This window comes from Ambystoma mexicanum, chromosome 4p, assembly GCF_040938575.1.
Source record: "Ambystoma mexicanum isolate Mex_15411 chromosome 4p, UKY_AmexF1_1, whole genome shotgun sequence".
NCBI lineage: Eukaryota > Metazoa > Chordata > Amphibia > Caudata > Ambystomatidae > Ambystoma > Ambystoma mexicanum.
In genome coordinates, this window is record NC_090927.1 from 1,061,045,120 (window position 1) to 1,061,071,373 (window position 26,254).

Consider the following 26,254-nt stretch of genomic DNA (forward strand, 5'->3'; position numbering starts at 1 on the left):
TGTATAGCTGTTCTGTTGTTACCTCTGAAAAGCACTGCGTTATGTATCTGTATTGGTGTATACCTCTGTAAAGCGCTCTGTTGCTTCTCGAAACTAGTTCCGCGCTCAATAAATAAATAATAATAATAACAGCTCTTAACACGATACTACTGGAACAGCACAACCCTGGCAATGGACTTCATACCCGCCTTAGAGGCTAGTTAACCTTCTTATTACATAACAGCTAATCTACAGCTCTAGCGACCCACCACTCTATCTCCCCCCACAGGAAACACTATTAGTACTATAAAGGGAACAGAGCATAGCTCTAGCAATGCACTTCAAACCCACCCTGCAGCCCATCATGTTACTACGCTACTTCTGAAACCATCACACTGCTTTCATACAGTAACATCAATGTTTGCATTTGTTTACTGTATCCTATATAGCACGATGTTGTTGCTGAATGGAAACTTACATGCGCCATGGCATCATCCCCGCACTACCCTCCCTTTTGGACGACGGGATGCCTTGGGAAGCAGCAGCAAATGACAAGTCTGTCATCCCATAGGACGTGTCGGCATGCAACTCTAGCAAGGCTCCTCAACCATTCCCAAGTGGTTTCAGTGTTTAGACAACCCGCAGCTCTACCAATGCACCTCGGTTCTGCCCTGAAACACTCCCTGTCCTGAAGCACTCCCTGCTTGGCAACCTCTTCATACCACATTGGGCTGGCCTATAGGAAAATGTGGAGGGTACATACATAGTGGTTCCTTTGAAAGGCCGATGGGTTCGGAACAGCCCCGATCACATGGTAGGTGCTATTGCCCTCGCTGCTGCGGTTAGGGAGACACCAGTACTGCTTGTAGACATAAAGAGAGCTGGGACATGTGTACTTTACCTCTTGGAGAGATAGATTACAGAGGAATCATTCTAAAATGGCACATTGGCGAGAAAGGGAAATCATAGAGAGGTGTAGTACATGAATTAAAGGGGGTGGAGAATTTGAGAGTGAAGCACGATGAGACAGGAGCTAATATACGGAGACATTAGAAAAGTGACAGCGGATTCAATTCTAGCAATAAGAGTGCACAGAAACAAACAATGAAGAAAGACACTTTACATGGAGCGTGGGTTATGCGTAGCATTCTACGGGCTGGGATAAAAACTTGGCAAGAGAGAAGAAAACGAGTTCCGGCTCCTGGCCACCAGCCACACACTCATTCACTAACTCACCTGACCATTCACTCACTCACACAACCATTAACTAACTCACCCTCCCACTCAATCACTTCAATCACCCACTCAGTCTCTCACACAATACCTCAGTCACACTCACTCATTCACTCAGCCATGCACACACCTCAGTCACCCGTTCAGTCTCTCCCACAATAACTCCCGCACTCCTTCTCACACAGTTGCTCACTCATATGCTTACTCCAATCACTCACTCAGTCTGTCACATAATCACTCCCAGATCTTTCAGCTAATGCACAATTAGTGACAGAACACAGTTAATTAGGTCAGAGAATCATCAGGACCTGAAGGTGGTGGGGGTTAGCGTACAGTACATCGATCTGTCATGCTCACCTGAGTCTCCGCAGGAGCGATGGATTCCTTCGACCTCTGCTCTGCTCTCCCCTCACCCGGAAACCAACTCTTTCTCCCTTTACCTGGGGTTCTACCTGTAAGATAAATGGATGGGTTTATAATAGTGCCCATGCCCAGAGACCCTCCCTCGAGACTCCCCTTGGGTTCAAGCGCTGTGTCTAAAGGGGGGCTCTCCGTCCTGGCTCTGCAGGGGCGCTATGGTGCGGGCAGGATGGTTGCCGTGCTGATTTGAAGCTGTTCTTACTGCTTGTTGTGGTGGTGTTGCTGAGAAAGGCACCGCCGCTTCCCTTGTTGGAAACGTTCAAAAGTCCCGAATAATGTTCCAGGGCCAGTTACTTCACTGGACCCTAAGTGCTGTGATTCTGTTGAGTATAATGTCCAAATGTCCTCGGATTTCCCAGTTGCTTCACTGGGTTAGCAAGGAAGAAGTGCGGGTTTGTATTGTCTTTGCGGATCTTGCTCACTGAGTGTCTATGAAGACTAACCATCTTTCTCTTGTATTTTTTCCTTTGCAGATTGCCAAAAGAAACTCCAACGGGCGGTGAAGATCAGAAAACCTGTGACTCCGACGGGCGGTGAAGAGCAGAAGGTCCGCAAGTGACGGATAAAGCTGCCGACACCGTCGAAAAGCCGCAGAAAGGTGAGTAGAAAACTGGCGCTGTACTAATGCTTCTATTCTTTCTCTTTCAGATGCAGAGCTCGTAGTAGCGAAGATGAAGGCCCAGCCGGGTGCCGGAACTGCAGGAAAAGGCCGTAGAAGACTCCGGAGATTGGGATCAGGTAAGCGCGTGCTCAATGCAACAGAGGAACACACGAAGCAAGTCTTGTTCTTTGGGCGTGGCTTTTATAGAGAGCCTCGCCCAAAGACTAGAGTGTTGCATTAGTTCTGGTTTGGCCAAGAAGGGGTCCGTGCTAGTGGAACAGGAAGTCTCATGTTATTCTATGGCCGCAGGGGGTTTCATTGGCTGACATGGATATTAACCCTGTTTTTGCTCTCCGTGCTTTCACCCAAAATGCTCCTGCCTGTCTTCCCTTCTGCCTACCATGAACTGGACATGAGGGCGACTTGATAATGTCACCTAGTCCAGTACCCATGACAGTCCTGCCCCTCAAGACCCCCCCAAGTGTGTGTTTCCTGGGCCAGGCTTGGTGGGATTGTTCTTGTGGAATTTGAGTAATAACCGAGGGGCATGAATGTTCTCACTTGGCTCCCATGACCTATCTTGAGGGCCATATCCCTTCCAGTCCACCAAATAATACAAGGTTTTTTCGCACCATTTTAGAATCTAGTATCTGTTTGACCTCATATTCTGGTTCCTCCCCTTTTATTACTATGGGGGCTGGCGGAGCTAGTGTCCTAGTCCCAGGCTGCACAGGTTTCAATAAAGAAACATGAAAAACTGGATGTATGCGCATTTGTGGAGGTAGAGTCAATCTCATGGCGACAGGAGAAATTACACTTTCTATGGTGAATGGGCCTAAGAATTTAGGTTGAAATTTCCTGGCACCCTTCAACGCTATATACTTTGTCGCTAACCATACTGAGTCTCCTGCGTGATAGTTAGGGGCCTTTTGTCGATGGTGGTCAGCATACCTTTTCTGTGGCTGCCTCAAGGTGTCTTACTGCATCTTTGTTTGCTTGTGAGATTCTTTCATGTAAGGTTTCGATGGAAGGCATCTCAATTACTTTAGGTGGGTCGTATGTTGAAGTTCTCGGGTTACGGCCATAAAGAGTGTAAAACGGCGTCATGCCTGTGGAGGTGTGTATTGAATTATTGTATGCGTATTCAGCCATCCACAGGATTTCTTCCCAAGAGCGTTCTGTCTGGTGTAATAGACAACGGAGGTATTGCTCCAGAGTTTGGTTGGTACGCTCTGTTTGACCGTCTGTTTGTGGGTGGTGACTGGTGGACAACCGGATTTCCATTCCGGCCAGCGAACAACAATGCTTCCAGAATCGTGACACAAATTGACTCCCTCTGTCGGAGATTAATATGGATGGAAACCTATGTAGCTTCACAATGTTACGGAGGAAAACTTGAGCCAAGACCTGAGCTGACGGAATGCCTTTTAGGGCGATAAAGTGGGCCATTTTGGTGAATAGGTCTACTACCACAAGGATGGTGTTAAATCCGGAACTGGGAGGCAAGTCCGTGATAAAGTCCATCGATACCGTGTGCCAAGGTGTGGGTGGTATGGCCAGTGGTTGCAGTAAGCCAGCGGGTTTTTGTCTTGAGGCCTTATTTTGAGCACATGTTCCGCATGCGTTGATGAAATCGTGGGTATCTTGTCGCCAATTGGGCCACTAGTAAGATCTTTCAATCTTTTCAACATTTTTTCGCACCCCAGGATGACCTTCCATTGGGGAATCATGGTAATTAACTAGCACTTCTTCTCGCAGGGTACGTGTTGGAAGGTAGAGGCGATCTCGGTAACATGGTAATCCAACGTTGATGGCGAAGTTCACCCCCTTTTTTTTCAATGTTTGTAATTCCTCTATGGGTAGACTGTCCTTTATCTTCTGCTTGAATGCCTACCACAAAGAATCGTCCCCACACAGACCTAGGATCTTGTTCCCCGGGATGATGTCCACCGGATCAGGAATTCTGTAAGCTTGATCCCCTTTGCCAATGCGCAATAAAGCGTCTGCCTTTCCGTTCTTTACTCCAGGCCGGTAAGTGATCACAAAATCATATTCCGATAGGAATAGACCCCAACGAAGCTGTCTAGAGGATTGTGCTTTAGCCAAACGTAGGTACTGAAGATTCCGATGGTCCGTTATTATGGTAATACTATCTTTGGCTCCGAGTAGATAATGTCTCCATCCCTTGAGGGCCTCCTTTATCGCAAGCAGTTCTTTATCCGTAACCACATAATTTAATTCCACTGGTGAGAATTTCTTCAACCAGAAAGCTACGGGGTGTAGATGACCGGTATCAGGGTTCCATTGGGACAAAACCCCTCCCATGGCTACACTTGAAGCATTGGTCTCCACGATGTAAGGGAGGTCTGGTTGTGGGTGTTGTAATACAGGGGCTGATGTGAACCTGCTCTTTAGAGCTCTGAGGGCTTCTTCAGCTGCGGGTTTCCATTCAAATTTCCGATGCTTGCGTAAGAGGGTGGTGATAGGATGCACCAAATGTGAAAATCCTGGTATGAAGCGTCGGTAGAAGTTTGCAAATCCTAGGAAGCTCTGCACTCCCTTTAGAGACCAAGGTGATGGCCAAGTGAGAATTGCCTCCACTTTCCTGTTGTCCATTCGAATCCCTTGTGGAGACAAGACGAACCCTAAAAACTCAACTTCGGTGACATAGAAGGAGCACTTCTCAAGCTTGTCAAAGAGATGGTTTTCACGCAGCTTGTGGAGAACCGCCCGTACATGTGATACATGCTCTTGTACGGTAGCTGAATAAATGAGAATGTCGTCTATGTACACAACGGCACATACGTCTAGCAGTTCTCGTAGGACATCATTCATGAAGTGTTGGAACGCCGCCGGTGCGTTGCATAACCCGAATGGCATTACCTGATACTCATAGAGGCCGTACCTGGTGCAGAACACGGTCTTCCATTCATCACCCTCCTTAACACGCACCAGGTGGTAGGCGCCTCGAAGATCCAATTTCGTGAACGCTTGCGCTTGTCGTACTTGTTCAAGCAATACGGGTATCAGAGGTAATGGGTACCAGTTCTTCACTGTGACCTGGTTTAACGCGCGGTAGTCGATGCACGTTCTAAGATCCCCCTCCTTCTTCGGGACGAAAAAGAGAGGAGAGGCCACGGGGGATTTGGAAGGGCGGATGAAACCATTTGCGACGTATTGGTCCAAGTAGGCTTTGAGATGGGTGTTTTCCCCTTCCGTCAGGGCATATATGTGGCTACACGGAACCTTTGGTAAGGGGCCCTCAAACTCTCCCTAATTGCATAGGTTCAGGATGTGCTTCCATGGACTGGCGGGCAGACATCTCCTTGGGCCCCATTTAGAATGTTCTGCTCTCAGAGCGTGAGCGGTCGGCCCTCCGGTTTTGCAAACAGTAATCTAGCTGGAGTGCCAGGTCTATGTATTCAGCACACCCCTCGGGTGGGTTAACTACTTGTGCCAGGACGTCTTTAAGCTCCCCCCTTAGGCCTCAGTAAAAAAGAGTTGTTCGCTTTTCGTCAGGCCAATTTGTTTCGGCTACCAGGCGATTGAAAGTTGCTACGTAAGCCAAAAGATCCTGATTCCCTTGTCGTAGGGATAATAACTCGTCATCCAAGGCCTGTCCTTGTCTACTGCGGGCAAAAAGCTTTTCCAACTCACGCTGGAAGCCGGCAAAATTTCGAAGTAATGGATCGTCCCTATTGACTAATGGTACGGACCAATCCGCTGCCTGTCCCCCCAAGTATGACAACACAACAGCCACTTTAGACTGATCAGAGGGAAACAGCCCTGGCTTACACAGAAAGTGTAGACGACACTGATTCATAAAAGTGCTACATTTTCTGGGCTCCCCTGAGAACCTCTCCGGGGGCGCCAGGGGTATGTTCTCAGGAAGGACTACTTGTACTGGTGCTGCTATGGGTTGGGGTGGTGTAGACGGCGGTGCCGTGGCTCCCCCCGGCTATGGAGCCATACCCGCTTGGGTCTGTAGTAATTGGCAAGCTATTTTATCCGTTTTATCCCTGTTCACTGCCAATTCTCGTCTTAAGGTGTTTGTCTCCGAACGAGCTGCATGCACCTCGGCCCTCAGCTCCCCCAATAACTGTGACAGTTGATCTAACTCTGAGGTCTCCATTGCTCAGGCGGAGGTGTTTAAGGTAGGCTTTGTGTTCTGTCACGCTCACCTGAGTCTCTGCAGGAGCGATGGATTCCTTCGACCTCTGCTCTGCTCTCCCCTCACCCGGAAACCAACTCTTTCTCCCTTCACCTGGGGTTCTACCTGTAACATAAATGGATGGGTTTATAATAGTGCCTAGGCCCAGAGACCCTCCCTCGAGACTCCCCTTGGGTTCAAGCGCTGTGTCTAAAGGGGGGCTCACCTCTTGTTTTAGGAAGGTGGGCTCTCCGTCCTGGCTCTGCAGGGGCGCTATGGTGCGGGCAGGATGGTTGCCGTGCTGACTTGAAGCTGTTCTTACTGCTTGTTGTGGTGGTGCTGCTGAGAAAGGCACCGCCGCTTCGCTTGTTGGAAACGTTCAAAAGTCCCGAATAATGTTCCTGGGCCAGTTACTTCACTGGACCCTTAGTGCTGCGATTCTGTGGAGAATGTCCAAATGTCCTCGGATTTCCCAGTTGCTTCACTGGGTTAGCAAGGAAGAAGTGCAGGTTTGTATTGTCTTTGCGGATCTTGCTCACTAAGTGTCTATGAAGACTAACTGTCTTTCTCTTGTGTTTTTTCCTTTCCAGATTGCCAAAAGAAACTCCAACGGGCGGTGAAGATCAGAAAACCCGTGACTCCGACGGGCGGTGAAGATCAGAAGATCCGCGAGTGAGGGATGAAGCTGCCGACACCATCGAAAAGCAGCGGAAAAGTGAGTAGAAAACGGGCGCTGTACTAATGCTTCTATTCTTTCTCTTTCAGATGAGGAGCTCGTAGTAGCGAAGATGAAGGCCCAGCCGGGCGCCGGAAATGCAGGAAAAGGCCCTAGAAGACTCCGGAGATTGGGATCAGGTAAGCGCGTGCTCGATGCAACAGAGGAACACACGAAGCAAGTCTTGTTCTTTGGGAGTGGCTTTTATAAAGAGCCTCGCCCAAAGACTAGAGTGTTGCATTAGTTCTGGTTTGGCTAAAAAGGGGTCCATGCTAGTGGAACAGGAAGTCTCATGTTATTTTATGGCCGCAGGGGGTTTCATTTGCTGACATGGATATTAACTCTGTTTTTGCTCTCCATGCTTTCACCCATGATGCTCCTGCCTGTCTTCCCTTCTGCCTACCATGAAGTGGATATGAGGGCGACTTGTTAATGTCACCTAGTCCAGTACCCATGACATCATCCAAATGTATTTTGTGAACAAGCCGCATGCATATGGTGGTGCTAAAATTGATATCCTGGGTTGGTTTGAAGCAATGATGGAGTTCAAGGGAAGAGTAGCTCCAGGAAACCTTTATGTCACTGAGAAGGGATCCATTCCACTTTAAGTTGGCTACAACAAAAGAAATTGGAAATTAAGTTAAATCCCAATGACGTAGAATGTGTTCTGCAAGTCGATAGAACAAAACTGCAAGATTGAATGTTCATTGGAGAACTTGTATGTCTGAAGGGCTTTGTGCATCTAATTCGTTTAGTAGAAGGTGAAGACTGTTCCCTTAGCTTTGAGACAAGAAGTAACACAAGAATTGCTAAAGTTGGACAAGAGCGGCATAATTGAGAGGATAGATTCTTTTCAGTGGGTTTCGCCATGTGTAACTGTGGCCAAACCAAATGAAAAGTAAAGACTGTGTACATAATAACCAATTATCATCCTCTTTCCAACATCATGGAGATGCTGTCAACAATGAATTGTGCTAGTGTATTTTCAACTGCGGCGTATCCCCAGATTAAACTCCACCAAACAACTCACAGCCTTTATAATGCCAGAAGGTCTATTTCAGTTTGTGAGAATGCCATGTGGCCTTGTATCGGCCGCATCTGTGTTTCAGAGGATTATGCACAAGATTCTTAAAAATGTGGTTAGCGTGATATGTTTCCAAGATGACATACTAGGTCTTGGCCCAGACCAACAGACACACAATCAAAGACTTCACAAATTAATGAATATGCTAGTTGAACGTCGCCTGATTTTAAGCAAGCAAAAATGCAAATTCAACCAGAAGAAGATAGAATATTTGGGTCACACAGTATCTGCCGAAGGTGTAAATGTTAAGGAGAAACTCAACAACAATATCAGAGATGCAATGGAACCAAAGAACAAGGATTCTGTGCGTTCTTTTTTGGCATGGCTGAGCACTACTCAAGGTTTATTCCCAGTTTTGCGGACATGACAGTGAACATGAGACTTTTATTTAAGAACCATACCCAATTTTAATGGAACGCTGAGTGTGCTCACGAATTTAAATCTATCAAAGCCACTTTAGAACCAACTCCATTGCTTAAGGACTTCAAGTTAAGTATGAAGTACATAATCTCCACGGATGCCAGGAATACTGCTGTGGGGCTGTTTTCACGCAAATGGAGGGAGACAAGGAGGTTGTGATTACATTTGAATCGCATCTGCTGAGAGGCGCAGAGGTGAATTATTCAACGATTGAGAAGGAACTGCTGGCCATAAAGTGGTCTATAGAAAGGTTCAGGACAATCATTTGGGGCAATAAGTTTACTGGCCTACTGATCACAAGCCCCTGAGAGAGACTTTACAGAGGAAGGTCCTGGATGGTGTATCATCAGAAATAAGGAGATGGGTCGTGGCCCTTTAAGAATACGAGTTATATGTAGAATATGTGGTAGGACAAAGTACTATTCCGGCTGATTGTTTATCACGCATGTCTGTGGATGGGCAGAATAAAAAAAGGTGTGGAGGAGATGGATTTTGTACTGTATGTTGAACAGAAGATGGTAACGGAAAGTGAATGGGAGAAAAGTATGCATGAGGATGTAGTTCTGGGGAGAGTCAAGGATGTGTTGGAGAAGGGAGAAGAGTTAAAAAAAGAGACTGTGAACAATACCATCTTGGAAGGGTTGTGTATGGTAAGGGATGAATTGCATACAGAGAGAAGTTATGTACTGAGAGGTCATAGAGTGGTGCCTCCCTTTAGTAAACGGAAGAGGATCATTGAAATACCACATTCGGCAATCAAGGAATTACAAAAAAAGGAAAAAGGCGGTGAGAGCAGAATTCTGGTGGCCTGGCTGAGATTGTGAAGTGGAAAGAGTTGTAAGGAACTGTGTTCTGTGTAGCTTGAGTGAGAAGAGTTTAATGCCAAGGGAGAGCCCTGTGACGCTGGTTCATGTGCCGCAATTACCCTGGGAAAGAGCAGGCATGGATATTGTTGGACCCATTCATGGCAGAGGTACAGATTAAATATTGCATTGTTCTGGTGGATGTATTGTCCAAATGGGTAGAAGGGAAAATTATGCATTCCATTACGACAGAAGATGTCATCAACTTTATTGGAGAGGTGTTCAAGAGAGAAGAATACCCAGTTGAGTTGTTGACTGATAACGGTGTCCAATTTAAATCAAGAGAGATGTGTATTTATCTCATAGAGAATGGCATACAACATAAATGTACGGCTATAAATCACCCCCAAGCAAATGGTGTTGCAAAACGTTTTAATAAAGTGATTAAGGACTGCATTAAGTAGGCTTGGGTGAATGGTGAGGACTGGCAGGAAGTGATGATGGGCAGGATGGTGGCACATAGATTCTTTCCTCACACAACAACACGTTGTCTCCCCCATGGATGAGAAGAGCAAGATGGATGTGGTAGAGTGTACAGTAGTTGAGAGAGTAGGGGAAAGAGAAGCAAATGGCAAACAAATGCAAGCATGATGAGAGGAAATCGGTTAAAGAATGCAAAGTGCAAGAAGGTGACAGTGTCAGAGTTAAACTACCAGGTCCTTAGAGGCATGGACCCATGCATTGGTCTGTGCCATGCAAGGTGGTGAGTGTGTTTTACAATTCTGTGGTGAATGAAGACGGGAGGATTTGAACATGAATAGAGTGGTAAAAGTAAAGGAGAGAGGTTCAAATTTTGAGAGGGTGAGAAGTCAAGATGAGAATGATCAGATAGACTGGTGTGGGAATTAGGTCAGCAAGTCGACCTAGGTGGTTCAAAGATATTGTGATGAAATGATAGGAGGGAGGTGTGTAGTATGCCAGTCAGTGCATGGGTCCTTTAATGTGCAGCCTGGAAGGTGGAAAGTATGAGGGTCCCAGAATGTGCGTGGTGAGAGTTGAGAAATAGAGAGCATAAACTTAAAGAATAAACCTACTTCAATGATATCTCCACTTGGCTCTGTTACTTCAATTCTCTTTAGAATGTATTGCGCCCCTGTCTCTTCCAGTTCTGAAAGCCACTCCTCTATGGTTCTTAGCCCCACACCCCTCAGTCCAGCAAAACTGCCCTAGACTGAAAAAAAACATTTACTGAGTGCTATTGCACTCTAATAAGGAGGAATAGGCAATCTCCATATCTTTTGGCTTACAACGCCCATGACACCGCACCATGAACTATACAGGCTAGGGCTAATGGGAAATATACACCAAAACATCTGGCGAGCCACAAGTTTCTTGCCCCTGCTACACCAATGTCATTGATGCTACCAAACCCAGAACTACCATATCAACGACCATATCACCACAAACTACCCCACCTCCATCAAACCCTCACCATGCAGAAGATTTCCCCTTCTGATATAACTTCACTGTGATACCCTGTCTATGACCCAGGACCTGTTTCTGCCTTGCTAACCAGAAACTAGTGTCACCAACTACGACGTTCCCCATTCACCCGTAAGTCGCCATCACAAGGTTGACTTGTACAAAACACATAATTATTACCTGCAATGCTGGATATTTCAGCCAATCAAAACCATTCTGGATATGTCTCCATTCAGTCTCCTGAATAGCTGACATATCTTCATGAACTTACTGACCAGAATTTTACACTCTCTATTGGACTTGATGGAATTTCTCCCAATCCGAAAGAGCACTATGGGGGCCACAACCTGAACGTCACATCGTGAGTGGAATGACTAAAGGGTCAGATTTTGTACCCAATCTGCCATTCGAATTCATGGTTTGGAAATCGAAATTTTCAATTCGACCTATGTCTTAAGTGCCTTCAAAGTGGCCCTAAAAAACAATGACTGTATAATACTTCAATATTCCCACAGTCAGCCCTGCTCCATGAGGCTAACATTATTTGTACAACGTATATAAATATCCATCCAGAGACGTTTATATGGGAGGGCAAAAGGGGCACTTGCCCAGGGCCCCCACTTTGGAAGGGGCCCCACAAGACTAGCTGATCTGAAGAAGTAAGATTCCATTGTTGACCAGTCTTAAATAGCACACGTCAGGATATTTTATGGGCTGCTGCTGATGCTCTAAACCAATTGCCTTTCTGTTTTGGCAAATGCATTCTGCCTTAATTATTTCATCATGTATTGCTTTCTGTGTTCACTGTGGTATACATAGTTTGTGTGTTCCTTATGGCGCAACTCTGTAGCATTCTTTCCTTCCTGTGGGAATTATGCTGATCATGTGCAAGAGGCAACGGTTAAATGCATATTGATAAATTGATGCCACAATGGTTCAGAAGTTAGCTCAGTGTGTGAAGCATTAATTGCAGAGATATGTGTTCATATGCAAAATTAGAATATCTCATTCCAGCAAGGCTGGCTGAGCCTTTACTATGTCTGAAGTTTATAAACCTGCCAGCATATGTACTTGGTTTTGCAGAACAACATTCTGCTATTATCAGCAATGCACCTGTAGCAGGTAGGGGTTGCTATAAAAACCAACATATCATCCGTATGGTGAAGGGCTAGAAATTGGTTTGTTTAGATGGGGTGTTGTAAAACCTAGGCAATCGCCTCCAACAATGGCATAAAATGTTAGTCCAAGAGGTGAATAAGTATCCAAATTCAAGACTATGGTACAACAGCGTTCATGTTTGTATCCTGATTTGCCAGCAGATGATACAGTGACGCCGGTCAAATTATCTAATATATCTTACATTACTGTGCTGTCTTCTGTGAGGTTTGCCTTCTTGCATGCTGCTGGTATTGTTTAGCCCATTACTTGATCTTTCTTCTTATGTAGGCCATTTGGGTGGAAGGGTTGGTAGAAGAGGGCGGACCATATGTTGCAGGCCTCAGGCAAGCATATTTTAAAGTCTGCTTGTTTGACACAAAAAACAGTTTGCTTTTTGGTAAAAGTTAAACGTTTTTATGCACAGTATAAATGAAAATGCCACAAGCCATAGTTTTGGAAGTATTTAAAGCTTTAAAATACAAAAGACAAACCCAGATTACATTTGTTAAATCACATCGATTGGTATGCTGGTTCTTATATACTTCCCTTGATGACGGAGGGAATGAAGCTAGAATCATTCCCATTTTGCATAACACCCTTCTGTAATATTTTGTTTAAAAATGGTCATGTTTGGTAATGTGATTTGTGTACTTTCCAAGTCAGTTTTTTATAAAATGAGATTGTTTTAGTTCATCGTAAGAACTAGAAAAGAAAGTGTTCAAATGCAGAAATTGAAGAGTTGGCACAAATCCCAGCTTCACCCCTTAACCAATGTGTTATCCTGGGCATCTCATTTAATCTTGTAGTGCCGGACTTCTCAATATTGCCAGTCCCTAAACCTTTCAAAATTGTCAGAGCTTCAGAGCGATTTCCTTCTCATGGTATGATCTTCATAAAAGCATATTCATGGTTTCACTGTGTTAATAGTGAGCATATTTATATTGCACACCACAGGCATGTATTCCTTTGATATCTAATGGCAACACTATTTGAAAACCGTATTCCACTTGTAATCTCAGTCTGTCTGGATAAAGACACCTTCCTGGTAGCTTCTAATCTGCCTCTACTATCCATGCTACTGTATTTGTAGCATTCTCCTTCCTTCCAATTTGTGATTTCTATCCATGCATGAGCACTTTTGCATTCTGTGAGGCAGCTAATGTGAGTTATCTGTCTATTATGGGTTGCATGTACCTTTTACATACGGCCCTGCATTAATACTACATCTACCTTCCTGGATGTTATTGATAAAAAGTATCATGTATGTATTAGAACAGTAACCCCTTTGTAGACAGCTAATGTTGGTCTTCAAATGCTACTTGTTTATCATTCTGATTAGAGCAAGAATGAAGAGGGCAAGGGGACTTTTAAGGGAGTAAACGTGCTTATTATGCTGCGAGACAGCATATTAACCTATAGGTTGTGAGCGCGATGGGTGAGGGGCGCGACCAGTATTCTTGATCCCTTAATTCCTTTAGTTTGGTGGAGGGGGGCCCCAAAGATGTCCGTGCCCAGGGTCCCAAAAGTGCTTAAAATGGCCATGTATCCATCCCATTTTTGATTAGGAGCTAGAAAGGCGATTGAATGTGCGGAGGGACACAAAGACTATGGTGTTGTTTGGAGTTTTGTTTCCCCAGTGCTTGACCACACACAGTCATGTTTATCCCCATGGCCATTCCTACCCACTACCTAACCTTCCATGCCCACAACACACTTCTGGGATCTCTTTTAGCTGGCTCTACTGCGAATAAACAGCAAGCTAGGGGTGTTATGGGCTGGCATTGTTATTTTTAGCTTGTAAAAGGTAACTACTTAGTAAGATAACCATTTGCCAGGTAGCACTATCATATACCCATATACTCAGCTCATTTGCCAGCTGTTGCCATTTTATGCCCAGGTAGTACAAGATGGGAGTGCATACCCTATGCCTACACACAAGATAACACTATTGGTTTTGTTTGTACCTGTTTCCACACTAACTGATATAGAGAAATGGAAGAAAATAAATTAGATGAACATGTATCTATTTTTAATTTGTGGTGTTCTACTTGTCCACTTCCTTTTGTTCATTTTAGCCTCACCTAATAATGCTTTTCAAAAGCCACATGTTTACGTTACACTAACTTCGTGGTATGAAAGTGCTTAACACCTTTTATTTAATATCTTGCTGTCACTCTTTATAACTCTGGTTGGATTTGTTTAAATAATTGCCAATCATTGCAAGTGGCTTACAAGTAATGCTCCCGGTTTTCTGGTATTTATATTGATATTTTCGTCATTTCTCTCTGTATTTGTCCATATTTATTTCTTGGCAATTGTATATCTATTTATGCACAGTTATTATTTGTCTTATACAAATATAATTTTCCACTAGTATTTGTCTGCATTTATTTGAATGAAAATATATATTTTTTTTAAAGCACACAAACATATACGACTTACATGGAGCTTGGTAAATAGTCAGTCAATAAAGATGTATTTCAAAAACCTACTTTAAAAACAACACCTCGTGAAAACAACTGATTTTCACTATAAAATAAATAGCAGAACACACCTTAACTTACAAAACCGAGTGATCATACTAGCAGTAAGCTGACAAAAATAACAGAAATAGACATTACAAACTCACGACATATGCGTATACCAATGATTCATTATTTTACCCCTCTTCGTGGTCTTCAATCTTCCCCTTAGTGCCCAAACCTTTTCAAAAACTGAGAAAGCCCTCATGGAGACACCTCATCCTTTCAATGGCAGCAAGAGGCCATAGCATGTGGAACTGCCTGAACATTATTATTTTGAAATAAGGTTTATTCCATATAAGTACCCGGCGAGGGTGAATCAGAATGTAAGAAGCATTCTGATTAGCCCTCGCCTGGTCCATACCCCATCCGGAATCCCTCGAAGCTGAAGCTTCGTTCCCGTCACTGGCAGGGGCGTGTGGCAGCCCCTCAGCCAATGAGGAGGCTCGGAACAGGGTAATCCCCGCTCCGACTCCCAAAAGAAGCAAATGGGGTATTCCCCATTGATCATCCTACCAAACCGGGAACATGTACAACCTAAGAAATACCAAAGGGGTGAGATGATGAAGTTAGTGCTGCGAAATAGTCTTCTCCCTTCAAATTTCTGTTCTGCCTTGGAGGTGATGGAACAGTGTTAGCACAATGAGGAGCGCTCCAATTTATTACATTTAATTCATCTAACAAAAAGGCAATCAAATATTGCAATAGCTGAATTGCATCTCACATAACATTGCTCTATTATATAGTACGTTATTCATATCAAAACATTGCAGCATTATAAAGTTCATGGGGGTTAGTAATTGCTGAACAAACAATTTCAACATTTCATAGAGAAAGAAAAAAGCACCTAAGTATGGAGTCGCTGTAACATGCTCCATCTCTCATTAAAGTGGACCTAAGAGCGTATTCTCCAATTCCTACAGCATAACACAATCCATCTCTGAATATATAGCCAATCTCTCTGTCAGTGCCAAATCCCGGCACTTGAAATAAAAAAAAAGATGTTTTTATTTATTTATCACGCACCAAAGCCCACAGGCATCAGGGCACACACTGACACCACATAGCAGGGAGAAGGACAAGGCAGGACGAGAGAATCAAAGGCTAATCACATTATTTGAACAGTACTGTCTTCAAGCGTTTTCGGGAGTTTAGGAGATTTTTCTTCCTCTGCAAATCGACAGGTAGGCAGCTCCACGCAGCCGATGCTTGTACAGGAAAAGAGCATCCATTCCCCCTTGCTCTTCTAACTTTAAGGCGTGTAAGCCAAAAAGCATGGCTAGAGCGGGTAGTCCTGTCCAATGTTTGTTAGGTGAGACTTTCTTTTTTTTTTTTAACCAACTTTATTTTCATTTTTACTTAAGACAATAGTTGAGCTTTCGTTACAACATGTGTTAAGAACATTGTTATCAACAAGAACCTCTTATTCCACACCCTTGAACTTTCTTGTAGAGTCTAGTATTATCTTCATACTTTTTTTCCAGTATATTTTTATCCTTGGGCACGACCACCACAATGGAACATGTCTCCTTTTTCTCCACACTGACGCCAACATTCTGGGGGGTATGTGGGGATCATTCTGTGTATTCTACTTGGGGACAAATACCAGCGATACCATAGTTTATATGCCGATTCTTTAATTGCCGTGGATTTGGATAATTTATGAGCCCTCCTCCAGATTTGACTCCATTCTTCCTGTGTAATCTCCTCTCCTATGTCCCGCTCCCAGTCCTTCATATACTGGAGGGTGTTGTCTGTTTGCGCCTTATCCAGTAGCTTGTATAGTTTAGTAATCCCTCTTTCATGTGTCCCCTCCCGTATTGTTAGTTCTAGGCCTAACGGGGGTCGTAACCCTGCGCTTTTTACCTCTGGGTGTGAGATCCAGTGACGCAATTGAATATATTTAAATCTATGGTTTTCGACGAGACCAAATCTATGTTTGCTTACTTCGAAGGTAAGTGGGGCGTCCTCCTGATACATATCTTGTAGGGACAATGTGTCTGCTTCGCTCCAACCTTCCCAGAACCTTTTGTGAAGTCCAGGTGAGAAATCTTGATTATGCGTGATAGGAGATAGTGGGCCCAGACCTAGTTTGACCCCCTTGCTACGGATAGCCTTATCCCAGCTGTGTAGAGTCGTTTTAGTGGCTGCTAATAGGATACCTCCCGTATCTCTTGCTTTTGTTTTTAGGAATGCTAGTTTACCCAATGGGATATCTGTCGCAGTCTGTTCTATTTTCCCCCAACCTGGAAGAGGGTCTTTACTCGCCCATTTCAGTGCTGGTGCTAATTGGGCTGCTAACACATGTCTCCCCACATCAGGGACTGCCAGCCCCCCAAGAAGTGTGGGCCGCATCAGGATCCTTTTTTGGATCCTCGGCTTATTTCCCCAGATAAATTTAAACACAGCCTTTTGGAGTTCTTGGATCTGTTTTGGGGGGATGTCCACTGGGGTGGAGCTTACTACTTACAGTAATTTGGGTAGCAAGGTCATTTTTATCGCCGCTATTCTAGCAAACCAGGACAATTCCTGGGCATTCCATCTCTGCAAGTCTTCCCGCAGGCACTTCCATAGAGGTGTAATGTTTGCCGTGAGCAGATTCTTGGCAGTTCTGGTGATGTGGATTCCTAAATATTCGAAGGACTGTTTTTCCCATTTCAGGGGATAATGTTCCTTCAGGAAAGCTATGTCCCCACTACCTTCGGTTATATTCAGCGCTTTAGATTTTGAATTGTTTATTATGAACCCTGATGTCTTTTCGAACTTCTGCAGTTCTCTAATTATTCTGGGTAATGTGTGTCTTGAGTCTGCCATATAGAGCATGATATCATCCGCGTAGAGGGCTATCTTGTTTTGGATCTCCCCGGTGCGCACCCTTCTAATTCCCGGGTCTTCCCTTATTCTGCAGGCAAATGGTTCCATTGCCATGGCAAATATGAGCGGGGATAGAGGGCACCCCTGCCGAGTACCCCTCCGAATATTGATTATTTCTGAGGTGTATCCATTCACCATTAGTTGCGTAGATGGATGCTGGTAATTTGCCAGAACCATCTTGGTGAACATCTGTCCACAGCCAAAACCCTCCAATATCAATCTTAGGTACTTCCAGACTATGCTGTCGAATGCTCGTGTGGCATCTAATGCGGCAATCAAGAAGTTTTGGGCCCCCCTGGATCCCCAATCTATTATGTCAATTACGTGCCGGACGTTATCCTGAGTGTGTCTCCCCCTTACGAAGCCTGCCTGATCTGCGTGTATTATCTCGGGCAGTACTGCTGCCAATCGATTCGCCAGTATTTTCGCATACAACTTTGCATCAGTGTTGAGGAGACCAATGGGGCGGTAACTGGTACATTCTACTGAGTCTTTCCCAGGTTTTAGGGGTAATATCGTGGTCGAGTGTCCCATGTCAATTGAAACTGCTCCCTTATCCCTGATTAGATTGAAAAGGCGAGTGAGGGGGGTTGCCAATTGTATCTGGAACATTTTGTAAAACCCATTCCCTAGGCCGTCTGGGCCTGGAGCCTTTCCCCTGGGTAGCGCTGCTATTGCATCACACACTTCCTGTATTGTGATGGGCCCCCCAATTTTTCTCTTTGTTGTTCCGATATCTGTGGCAGTTTTACGGCTGACAAATAAGACACTTGTTCTGCTGCATTCAGGTTCTCGCTAATCAGCAGTGTTTTGTGAAAGTGGACCATCGTTTCTAGTTTTTCCTCATCTCCCGTTTGCAGTTCCCCTCTACTATTTCTTAGCCGGGTAATATGATTACGTGCCTTCTGTTTGCGTAGTTTAGCTGCCAAGAATTTGCTCGCCTTCCCACCGTGTATGTACTATGATTGTTTCGTGTTTAGCAGTATTTGCGCCATTCTATCTGCGGTATGGTTTTCTAGTTTGGCTCTGGCCTTTTTAAGGTCTCGCCAGGCTCTGGGCGTCTGAAGGGTCTTATGGAGCTTTTCAGCATTTCTAACCTCTTCTTCTAATTTGCACGTTATAAAGGCTCTCTCCCTATAGGATTGCGTTGCTTGTGCTATGAATTCTCCTCTAATTACTGCTTTCCCCGCGTCCCACACCAACCTCCAGTCCACCTCCTCATTGTCATTTTCAAGGAAATAATTCCCTATGGCTTCTTCCATGTGTGCCCTAAGTGCAATATCCCTCAGGATTGTTTCATTTAGCCTCCATTGTGGTCGGGGTCTATTTATTGTCCCTTGCAGTTCTATGCAAGTCACGACCGGGGCGTGATCGGAGAGGTATTGAACACCGATTTCTATTTTTTTGACATAGGGGATCAATGTGGAGGACACCAGAATCATGTCTATTCTAGAGTAACCCCTGTGTACTGCTGAGTAGTGTGTATATTCTAGGGTTTCCGGGTGGAAGAATCACCACGTTTCAATCACCTCCAAATCTCTGAAAAGTTTTCAGAGGGCCTGTCTGTTTCACTGATCTGCTGCGGTTGGGGGGAGTGTTTTATCTAATTGCGGGTCCATTACACAATTAAAATCCCCTCCTATTATCACTCAGCCTTCACACCATCCTCCCACCCTCTGGAGTAGTTTAGGTATGTACTGGTCCTGTTTTTCATTGGGGCGTAGAGTGCTAGTATTGTATACAGTTGGCCATTAATAGTACCCTTTAACCCCAGGTATCTACCTTCCTGATCCTTCATTGTTTGTTGTTTGCGAAAGTCTAAGTCTCTGCTACATAGGATTGCCACCCCTTTTGTTTTTGTTTGGCTTGAGGCGAAAAACTGAAGATGGTATGTTCTGCTCCGCATCCTTTTTCATCTTTCTGGAGCAGATGCGTCTCCTGTAGGATCGCTATCTTTGATTGCATAGCTTCCAGTCTGCCTAAGATCGAATGCCTTTTAGCGGGGGAGTTGAGCCCCTGGACATTAAACAAGATAATATTCACTTCCTCCATTACTCCCTAGGTGAGGATTGTCTGCCTGTTGGGCCCTATGTTCTCGTTCGCTATAGCTTTCTCTGCCTGTTTTTGCTTCCGTTCCACACAATTGTGGAGCTGGCTCCCCTTTCTTCCCGGTTTTACGGTTCTCTGCTTTCCTGACCTTTGTTCTTTTTCCCTCCCATACCCACCGCCCACCCCTTCCCCAATCCTGGGGGTGCATGAGGCCTGGGCACCCTAGAGGCCCCCCGCTGGTCACCGCAGACTTATGGCCTCCAACCCTTCCCCAGTTCACAATAGTCAGGAATTGTATTACCTGACCCTGCTTCCAAAATTTACGACCTCCTACCTCCATGCAGGCGCTTCTATTCGGCTGCGCTGTATTCTCACGTTTGGATATCACTTCACTCGTCCGTGTGATGGGCCGAGTTCGGATCTTTTGGGCCTCTCCGATCCCGGTCATGAGCCGGCTGTGAGCTTCCAGATCTTCCTTTCCTCCCTCGTCTTTGCTTTGTCTCCGTTGACCATTCCCATGGTTTGCTGGACGGGCCGTTCATGTTTGGGCGTGGGCGCACGGGCGCCTCTGGTTGCTCCTCCTCCAGGTGCAGCAGAGCCAGGCCCTCTGCGCAGTTCCCAATTCTCCTCTGTTTTCCTTCCCATGTAAACATCAGGCCAAACGGGTACGTCCATCTATATCGGATTTGCTGTGTTTGAAGGGCCTTTGTAACCGGTTGCATTAGCCTTCTTTTTTGGAGAGTAATCAGGGCAAGGTCCTGGTACAACTGTATGTGACACCTGTTAATCGTAAGGTCTCTGTTTGTTCTTGCCGCGCGTAGCACCTCCTCTTTCAGACCATACGATGTCATTGCTATCAGGACATCTCTAGGTCTCGACCCTGGTTCATTGCATATTGGGCCCACACGGTGTATCCTGTCGAAGCAGATCATCTCCGGTTGGATATCCGATAGCAGGCTGCTGGAGCAGAGTTGCATGGTATCTTTTAGATCCTTGTCCTGCACCGATTCAACCAAGCCCTTGACCCTAATATTGGATCTCCTTGAGCGATTTTCCAGATCCTCCGCCTGGAGTTCAAGGTTGTTCGTTGCGGTCGCCAACTGGTCCAGTAGCAGGCTATTTTGATTTGTTTCTTCCGTAACATTCCAGAGGCCCCTTTCGACTATGTCCACTCTTTCACCCATCTCCGCCATTTCTTTATTGACCTCCTGGAGGGATGATTACAGGTCCTCCCTTAATTGTTCCATTTGACTCTGGAAAGCTTTGGTCATTCTGGCCTCCATTCCTTTCAGGCAGTTTAAGAGTTCATCTTTGTCTGTTGCCATTATGCTAGTTGGGAGGTCCTTTATTGCAGGAGTCGGCCCCGGTGGAGGGGATGGTGATTCTGCGTGTGTTTGTCGCCTCTGCTGCCAGCACTTCTCAATTTGCCCTTCCTGGGGTCTCACTGGGGTTTTTGCTCTGGTTGGGCCCATTTTGGATCTGGCGCCCGGCATCTGAGTTACTCTGACCACTGTCGGCAAGCTTTATTCCCAGGGCGGAGTATATGTTGCTATCTTTGCCAATGTTCTATTGGGTTTGGCTGGAGTAATCGGCTATTGTATGTCCGTCGCAGGCTGTCACAATTCTCGAGTCCAATCCACCGCCTGGGGTGGGCTCCTCACTTCTCCAGGCAGTGGGCTCTGCCATGCATCGGGCACGTCCTCAGACCCATAGCTCATGGATGCACTTTTAGTTACCAGTGAACCGAGATCGGAGGTCTCAACGGTCACTGGATCGAATCACCAACTTGCCCTTATCCCAATAAGCTAATTGCTTGTCCGTCGCCACTGTGCGCTGCCGCCCCAATGGGATTGCTAGGGGGGGGGTAGGTCCCCTGGTCCGGTCCTCCAATCTGTAGAGTCCACGATTCGCAGGGCCTCTTATGAAGAGGAGGGGTTGAAGAGTGTCCACCTGGTTCCGATTCGGGACAATACTGGGCCCCTGAGGAGGCACACGCCCCTGTTCCGGGGGCCTTACCCTCAGTCCCAACCCCTCTTGTCCAGTGCACCAGGGGTGGCAGGTGGTGTGCGGAGGCAGGGGGGCTATATGAACGCAATCGTTAGGAGCTGGTGTATAAGAACATAGGGCCAGTGCTCACTGTGTTCCTCGAGTTTTAATCCTGCAAATTTCGGCGTGATGACCTCCTTTTGGTCAGCGCATAGAGTGCATCATTGTGTTTGAAAGGAAAAAGGATTTTAAGTGTTGCGTCTTGCAGTCAGTAGGGCACAAACTGTGTCCCTCACTGCGTTCTCCTTTATCTATTCGCTCTTTGGTAGATCCTCACCCCTATCACCCCTATGGCGTTTCAGCAGGTTACACTTGATAGGTTGCGCTGAGTTTTACCCTTGTTTTCTTTCTTTGTACCGTTGTTCCTAGATCTGGGATACTTGAAATGTTCGTATTATCAGTGTTCCGTCAACCCCCCTGATCTTCCGGACAGTGTTGAGAGTTTTGGTTTATGCAGTTATGTCTGTTGCCTCCACGCCTCACTGGTTCTGCGTTAGTTAGCCTATTGTGTCTGACCGGGTTCAATTATTACCGGTGTGGGATAGGTTATTGCCTTAAATTGATGTTCCTGTATGCCGTTGTCCGTCTCGTTGCCAGGGGATCCGCCCGATCTCTCTGTTTGCTATTATGTTGGGATGGCACCAGTATTCCTGCTTTAGGTAGAGGGTGGTCTAGTGCGACGTCCAATGTCTGCACCCGTCTACAGCCCAACGTCCACTTGGTGTTGCGAGCCCCCGGTGCAGTGTTGTGCTGCTGTGTTCGGTGAGCGGGATGCCCCGACTGCAGAACGTGTTGGATTACTCCCCGCCTCTGCCCCAATAGCTGCTTTGTTACTTTTGTGTGCACCTCTGTGTAAGTACCCGCTTCATTGGGTCTTACCTTCTGCGCCTGAGCTTCATTGATGGCGACACTCTTCGGTTCGTCAGGGCCCAAGGGTGGTTGACCGGTTCTCAATAGGGTGAATTTGAAAGGTGGCGCCTCGTAGCGCCTCGCGCCCCTCTTGCCCTCTCGTCTGGCAGACAGGGAGCTCTGAGCACTGCTCCTCCAGCTAGCTGGCCGGTTGGTCGCCCGCCATTTTGTTCGTCTTGGCGTCAGAGGTTTCCAGACTTCTTTGTTCGGGGTGCAGGCTCTGATTTTTTCTCGTTCTTTTCTCAGATTGGGGTGAGGGTCACTTTTCATGTGGATTCAGAGTCTGCCTCAGAGTACAGTGTAGCTGGGGGTAATGGGTCCCCCCTGCCTGTGTTTGGGACCTGCGTGCCCAATGTGTAATGGAGCTGATTAGTTCCCTGGCCGCGCACCCAGTGCATCTGCTTGCTTCATGTGTCCGTGTTAGTTTGTGGCAGTAATTGTCTTGGCTTCTGCAAGTAGTGTCTTCTGGTCTGTGCAGATGTCCTCCTAGCCTCCTCTTTCTTTCTCCGTGGTCGTAGCTTGTTACCCTGTGTGTTGAGGAACCATACGGTTCTAGTGAAATCGAGACTTTCTTTAAGATAGGAGGGCACAGATCCAAACATATGTGAATAGTGCACCCAAAAATATTATTGTCCCGAGAGCTCGGGCATGTGTTTTTAAGCATACGTTGATTGATCATACAAACATTTCCTATGCACCTTACCGTAGTTTTCCTCACTTTTACACATGCGAAATCAGGCAGCATGGCGCGGCCATCATGTGCTAATCTTATCCGTTGCCGCATCGCCCTAATGTGAACTTCCCTGGCGATACTAAATCATATCCCCGCCCCTGAGGCTGACATCATCATTCCAGTGATATTCTCTGTCTATCTCCATGATGTTACTGGGCAGCGTAGCCAAACGTGCCCAGTCATCATCTACGTGTTGACGTCAGTTGACACAGAGCCCGGAATAGCAACACACATCCTCTCACAACACAGGGCAATCCAATTTTGAATACAAAACATTATTTTTAAAGGAAACCGCAATACTCTGCAGTTTTTAATGAGCTTTTATTTCACATAAACGCTCCGAGAACACTCGGCGATTGCCATATTCAACCACATTGGTAATTTCTTTATTCTCGATCCACAAATGTTTATCCTGAGTCACAGTGTTCCTTTTGGGTATAAGAAGCGCATTGGACACAACGTGAATCGCAAGACTTCAGCATCAGCTTGGCGCTAGGCCACCGTAAACGATGTCAGTTTGCTCCTTATCACTGGTACCAGGAAAGGGCATATCGGCCCGGGGCGATCGTCCCACAACAGCGTGATACTAATACAGCCATTTAGGTGTATCTGCAACTGCCTGCTGAAGAAGCCATCAATTGGTATCTGGAACTGATGCCATTCGTAGAATGGGAGGATGTAGCTGTGTAGAAAACATAACAGAAATGTGTCTCAGTAGCCGTTCTTTATTCTAACTTATCAATTCACCCATTAATTCTGGACTGTGTGAAAACTAATGATGAACAGAAACGTGAAACAATAGAAACACAGAGAAAACATTGTGGAAAGTTGGAGTCCACAATGTGCTTGAGAGGTTAGTACTATGGAGTATGTTTAGCTCAAAATGGGATGCAAAAACTGACAGAAAAATTCAAAGAGCACATTTTAACGGAATATTAGCGTAGAATTTGGCGTTGGTGGAACCTGGGGTAACCCAGATGTGGACTACATGCATCTCTGTGCTGGTCCGCCCATTTGCCTGGGACAAAGACAAGTACACACATGTTGTTTTTGCATGTCGTTGCAATATGCCACAAACAACAACCCATTACAATGTAAGCCAGCAATAACGGTCAGATAATGAAACCTTGACTTGTTTGTCTATAAAATCATCTACAGTAAAAGTTACAGCAAATCAGCTAATCATTTTGCAAGTAGCGGGTCTCGAGCCCTGACAAAATGTGCTTGTACGGAAATGTCAGAGCAAGCTTTGCTCCAACCTTAGTGCACAATCCGTCTCTGCTCACTGACTCATGCCATCTACAACCCCCTCCTGCCAGGCCGCGGACCCCTGAATCCATGACCCCTGTTCCCTTTGAACGCATCTGGTCCCCAGACCCTACCCCCTCACCACCTCAACTTCACCTCCCAGATACCTAATCAGGAGTGCTCATATATTTTGGTAACTCTGACACCTATCCCCACTGCGTTTGAAATCGCAAGATTCTGAGGGCCGCAAAACAAAGATCGTCCCCTCTGATAAGTCATCCGATAGCAACGACCCCTAACACATACCCCCAAAAATATAGGTCAGAATGCACCTATTTCTCACCAAAAACCCCCTTTGATGTGTTATTTTGCTTACAGTCAGTAGTTCTTGCGTGCCAAGTTTCTTATGTGGCCTAGGTCTCATTCCTTTGTTGGACGTGTATTTATTCAGCTATTTGGACACATGCTTGGTAAGGCAACTGCAGAACCCCAAAGTTGCTTTCATGCTGATATCCATCTGACCCTCCCTCGATCAGTGAAGGACCCACAAGAGCTCGACGAAAGCAGGAAGTGTGAAAGCACAGAATTACACTGTATGGCATCCTCCAAAAGGCACTTCTTGCAAAAAAATATTGACAAAGAGGATACATTTCAAAAGACAATTTGGACGCTTTATTTGTACACTTTATATAAACATTGCTGAACAAATAAATAGCTGCTAATCATTTTAACCGGGAAGTGAACTGTTCCACGAGGTCTGCTTTTGGTGGACAGGGCATGTTTGGAGTGTTTTGTGGCAATGTATGTGTCCTAGGAACAAAATCATGAGCTATTCCATGACTATTTATGTCCAACACAGTCAAAGGGAGATCTTTCACAAAATCAAATTCCATTTCCTGGTATATTGGCTTGACACCCCTTTTTTTGCTTCTTTTCGTAAAAGCCATTGTGTAACGAAGCATCCCAAAGTTTCCTGCAGTCCTCGATTGTTCTCTCCCTACGTTCTTAGTATGTGCTAAGACCGCTAGTAATGTCCGATATTGCATCCCGTCTATGCTGAAATGCAATCTCTTGGGCCTGTACTTTAGGCACATATTGTGGAACACCTCCAAATCTCCCGTGTTACAGAATTCTTTGAGTCCCTTCAGATCTCCTGATAGTCTTATTAAACACGATCTTCTCAAGAGCTTTGTGTGGAAGTGAACCAACCACTTCTTCTTGCGTTCCTGCTCCTCTGATAAAGGTCCAAGTGCACATTGGTGAAAATATTGGTTCTCTGTCCATGAGTGTACATTGGAACAACGATGCATCAATGAGCGCCATTTTTCAAGTAGAATTGCCACAGACCCGCCACAAGTTTTGGAGCTCCACCAAAGATGGTTGCTCAAATACTAGGACCACTGTAAAATATTTTCAGAACCTTTTTTTTACCAGCAGCTGTGATTATTTTTATTGATTGATTTGGCAAAGTGCCATACATCACATTGATGGCGAATGTTTGGGAACTGCTCTCGCATGGCCTTGCCTATTGAAACATGTCTGTCGGTGGCTATGAGGTCTATTTGTATTCCCCTCGATTGGAGATCTTTAAGGGATTTTATAAAACCATGTTTCTCCATGGCCACTGAGGATTTACATTCAGACACCTGCACGACCACCAAACTCACAATTATTTTAGTTTCCATGTCCTGAAAGTGGTAGGTGCAGTACTTTGCAGAAAATCCGGGGCTGTCACGCTGTCCATAGCCAGCTAGCCTGAACCATTTGTCAGAGAATGTCCTTTCAATAGACATTTGTTCAATTTTCCAAGCTTCACTAATAGCAGGGA

General features: G+C 45.6%; 1 protein-coding gene across 1 annotated transcript in view; it reads left to right on the top strand.

Moving 5' to 3' along the window:
* GPRC6A (G protein-coupled receptor class C group 6 member A) overlaps positions 1–26,254 on the top strand; it is a 590,379-nt gene that overhangs the window by 334,361 nt on the left and 229,764 nt on the right. The window lies entirely within an intron of this gene.